This window comes from Schistocerca americana, unplaced genomic scaffold (genome assembly GCF_021461395.2).
Source record: "Schistocerca americana isolate TAMUIC-IGC-003095 unplaced genomic scaffold, iqSchAmer2.1 HiC_scaffold_77, whole genome shotgun sequence".
Classification (NCBI taxonomy): domain Eukaryota; kingdom Metazoa; phylum Arthropoda; class Insecta; order Orthoptera; family Acrididae; genus Schistocerca; species Schistocerca americana.
Window position 1 is genome coordinate 1,042,501 of NW_025726533.1, and position 5,000 is coordinate 1,047,500.

Consider the following 5,000-nt stretch of genomic DNA (forward strand, 5'->3'; position numbering starts at 1 on the left):
GTAACCTAACCTATGTCGTACCGTAACCTAACCTATGTCGTACCGTAACCTAACCTATGTCGTACCGTAACCTAACCTATGTCGTACCGTAACCTAACCTATGTCGTACCGTAACCTAACCTATGTCGTACCGTAACCTAACCTATGTCGTACCGTAACCTAACCTATGTCGTACCGTAACCTAACCTATGTCGTACCGTAACCTAACCTATGTCGTACCGTAACCTAACCTATGTCGTACCGTAACCTAACCTATGTCGTACCGTAACCTAACCTATGTCGTACCGTAACCTAACCTATGTCGTACCGTAACCTAACCTATGTCGTACCGTAACCTAACCTATGTCGTACCTTAACCTAACCTATGTCGTACCTTAACCTAACCTATGTCGTACCTTAACCTAACCTATGTCGTACCTTAACCTAACCTATGTCGTACCTTAACCTAACCTGTATTGCGCCTTAACCTAACCTGTATTGCGCCTTAACCTAACCTGTATTGCGCCTTAACCTAACCTGTATTGCGCCTTAACCTAACCTGTATTGCGCCTTAACCTAACCTGTATTGCGCCTTAACCTAACCTGTATTGCGCCTTAACCTAACCTGTATTGCGCCTTAACCTAACCTGTATTGCGCCTTAACCTAACCTGTATTGCGCCTTAACCTAACCTGTATTGCGCCTTAACCTAACCTGTATTGCGCCTTAACCTAACCTGTATTGCGCCTTAACCTAACCTGTATCGCGCCTTAACCTAACCTGTATTGCGCCTTAACCTAACCTGTATTGCGCCTTAACCTAACCTGTATTGCGCCTTAACCTAACCTGTATTGCGCCTTAACCTAACCTGTATTGCGCCTTAACCTAACCTGTATTGCGCCTTAACCTAACCTGTATTGCGCCTTAACCTAACCTGTATGGCGCCTTAACCTAACCTGTATGGCGCCTTAACGTAACTTGTATTGCGCCTTAACGTAACCTATATTGCGCCTTAACGTAACCTATATTGCGCCTTAACGTAACCTATATTGCGCCTTAACCTAACCTATATTGCGCCTTAACCTAACCTATATTGCGCCTTAACCTAACCTATATTGCGCCTTAACCTAACCTATATTGCGCCTTAACCTAACCTATATTGCGCCTTAACCTAACCTATATTGCGCCTTAACGTAACCTATATTGCGCCTTAACCTAACCTATATTGCGCCTTAACCTAACCTATATTGCGCCTTAACCTAACCTATATTGCGCCTTAACGTAACCTATATTGCGCCTTAACGTAACCTATATTGCGCCTTAACGTAACCTATATTGCGCCTTAACCTAACCTATATTGCGCCTTAACCTAACCTATATTGCGCCTTAACCTAACCTATATTGCGCCTTAACCTAACCTATATTGCGCCTTAACGTAACCTATATTGCGCCTTAACGTAACCTATATTGCGCCTTAACGTAACCTATATTGCGCCTTAACGTAACCTATATTGCGCCTTAACGTAACCTATATTGCGCCTTAACGTAACCTATATTGCGCCTTAACGTAACCTATATTGCGCCTTAACCTAACCTATATTGCGCCTTAACGTAACCTATATTGCGCCTTAATGTAACCTATATTGCGCCTTAATGTAACCTATATTGCGCCTTAATGTAACCTATATTGCGCCTTAACGTAACCTACGTTGCGCCTTAACGTAACCTACGTTGCGCCTTAACGTAACCTACGTTGCGCCTTAACGTAACCTACGTTGCGCCTTAACGTAACCTACGTTGCGCCGTAACGTAACCCACGTTGCGCCGTAACGTAACCCACGTTGCGCCGTAACGTAACACACGTTGGGCCTTAACCCAACACACGTTGGGCCTTAACCCAACACACGTTGGGCCTTAACCCAACACACGTTGGGCCTTAACCCAACACACGTTGGGCCTTAACCCAACACACGTTGGGCCTTAACCCAACACACGTTGGGCCTTAACCCAACACACGTTGGGCCTTAACCCAACACACGTTGGGCCTTAACCCAACACACGTTGGGCCTTAACCCAACACACGTTGGGCCTTAACCCAACACACGTTGGGCCTTAACCCAACACACGTTGGGCCTTAACCTGCTCTGTAATTGTCATACGACGCGTTAAATTAGTGTAGTGTTGCCTAACTGCAACCCCCGCAATATAGTTTGCTACTCGCACTGCCCGGTCCCCAGTGTATCGCTTCATGTTAAACACCTTGCAGCTATACACTGTAATGTGGATGGCAGCAGGACGTACATGCTCAATGCCCTTTGCAGTTGTTCATTGGCATTTGCAGTTGTTCATTGGCATTTGCATGGCGAAGCACTTAGCCTACGCTGTGGTACGGCCTGTGTCAACTGTCCGCTGATGTTGTACGTCCAAATCACACACTGTACTGCACATTGGTCCTCATGTACTGAATGATACATCGTGGTACATGTGACCGTACAACGACTGCGCCAACAACGGCGAACCATGCGGTCCAAATGTTGTGCACTCAGCTACGTGTCGTCTCCCTATAAGAGCTGGATTGCAGTGTGGTATGCCCTGGATGGCGATCAGCATGAGCCGTCTGTTGATGTAGTGGCGCGTGTTGTCAGACGTAGTCGTCTCTTCTCACACACCGTGATAGCATGGTGCACTGCGTTCCACATCTGCGACATGCGACAGAGGCCGGTTGACAGTCGTTCGCGCAATGGACATCGCATACGTACGGGGGCCACCTTCCACGTGTTCGCGAAGCGTGCACATGTTGTTGCGTGTATGTGGGCAGACATAGTGTGTCGTGACACCTGACACAGGCATGCAACAATCGTTGAATTTGCAAATGGCGATGGACGCCTACGTTTGCTGGTGACGTTACGCAAATGAACAACTGGTAAACCGTTGTGGTGCGGTTGTTCTCGCTAGAGGTGAATCAGTGATGGCGACGATCGGTTGAGCTACCAACCGGTTGTTCCAGCGATACCCACCATGCCCACGAACGTGAATGGCATCTGGGTGTGAAGCGATACGCGGCGGTGGCTGGGTGGGACCGTCCCCGGCCGGTGAGGGGGGGCCTCCCGGCGTGCTGGCCGCGCGGTGCGTGGGCGCACGCGCTACAGCCGGCTGGTGGGGGCGGCCAGTGGCAGGCGCGCCGGCCGACGGAGGCGGCAGGCGGCGCAGCTGCGCGCCGGCGCACCCTGCACGCGGCGCCGTGCGGCCAAAGTAGGTCCTCGCGGGCCCGGTGCGAAGCGCGGTGGACATCTGCAGTGTGCTGGTCCGATTGAGGACTGTGTGCGCTGAGGATGCGCCGCCGCCCGGCGCTCGGCGCCGCGACGCCGTCTGCTGCTCGGTCGCCTCTGCGGTTCTCGCAGGTGGTTTGTATCGCAGCTGTGCGGACGTGTTGGCGCGTGCGCTGTGCTGGGAGAGTTCGCTTCGGCACCCAAGTGGGGCTTTTGTCCTTCTGTGGCGCTGGCGTTGGAGCTGCCGGTCACCGTAGGTGGCGCGTGTTGTCTCCCGCCGGCAATGCCACGACAGCACGCTCCCGGGCCTCTGTCGGCAGCGGCAAGCTCAGTTGGGAGCACGGGTGGTCGCACCTAAAGCGTCTACTCGCCAAACTCCGGGCGATTGCGCCTCTCTCGAACCCGACCAAGTACTTAGGACGGCGCTGCGCGCCGCCGGGACCTGAGAGGGTTTCGAGGTGTATGGTGCAGGGGAGCTCAGCCTCCTCCTGTTTGCAGAATAATTGAGCGGACGCTTGCGTGTTCGCGCGGGCCCCCGGGACACACTCCCGGGCGGCCGGCTGCTCAGCTCTAGTTGACGCAGCTCCCTGGTTGATCCTGCCAGTAGTCATATGCTTGTCTCAAAGATTAAGCCATGCATGTCTCAGTACAAGCCGCATTAAGGTGAAACCGCGAATGGCTCATTAAATCAGTTATGGTTCCTTAGATCGTACCCACGTTACTTGGATAACTGTGGTAATTCTAGAGCTAATACATGCAAACAGAGTCCCGACCAGAGATGGAAGGGACGCTTTTATTAGATCAAAACCAATCGGTCGGCTCGTCCGGTCCGTTTGCCTTGGTGACTCTGAATAACTTTGGGCTGATCGCACGGTCCTCGTACCGGCGACGCATCTTTCAAATGTCTGCCTTATCAACTGTCGATGGTAGGTTCTGCGCCTACCATGGTTGTAACGGGTAACGGGGAATCAGGGTTCGATTCCGGAGAGGGAGCCTGAGAAACGGCTACCACATCCAAGGAAGGCAGCAGGCGCGCAGATTACCCACTCCCGGCACGGGGAGGTAGTGACGAAAAATAACGATACGGGACTCATCCGAGGCCCCGTAATCGGAATGAGTACACTTTAAATCCTTTAACGAGTATCTATTGGAGGGCAAGTCTGGTGCCAGCAGCCGCGGTAATTCCAGCTCCAATAGCGTATATTAAAGTTGTTGCGGTTAAAAAGCTCGTAGTTGGATTTGTGTCCCACGCTGTTGGTTCACCGCCCGTCGGTGTTTAACTGGCATGTATCGTGGGACGTCCTGCCGGTGGGGCGAGCTGAAGGCGTGCGACGCGCCTCGTGCGTGCTCGTGCGTCCCGAGGCGGACCCCGTTGCAATCCTACCAGGGTGCTCTTGAGTGAGTGTCTCGGTGGGCCGGCACGTTTACTTTGAACAAATTAGAGTGCTTAAAGCAGGCAAGCCCGCCTGAATACTGTGTGCATGGAATAATGGAATAGGACCTCGGTTCTATTTTGTTGGTTTTCGGAACCCGAGGTAATGATTAATAGGGACAGGCGGGGGCATTCGTATTGCGACGTTAGAGGTGAAATTCTTGGATCGTCGCAAGACGAACAGAAGCGAAAGCATTTGCCAAGTATGTTTTCATTAATCAAGAACGAAAGTTAGAGGTTCGAAGGCGATCAGATACCGCCCTAGTTCTAACCATAAACGATGCCAGCCAGCGATCCGCCGCAGTTCCTCCGATGACTCGG

The 5,000-nt window shown here is 51.9% G+C and overlaps 1 non-coding gene across 1 annotated transcript in view; it reads left to right on the forward strand.

Annotated features, from left to right (window-relative positions):
* The first annotated feature begins 3,831 nt into the window (after positions 1 to 3,831).
* Positions 3,832 to 5,000, forward strand: part of LOC124590642 — a 1,910-nt gene continuing 741 nt past the window's right edge. The window contains exon 1 of the ribosomal RNA XR_006976700.1: positions 3,832 to 5,000. This exon is cut by the window's right edge and continues 741 nt beyond it. This is a non-coding gene — a ribosomal RNA (small subunit ribosomal RNA).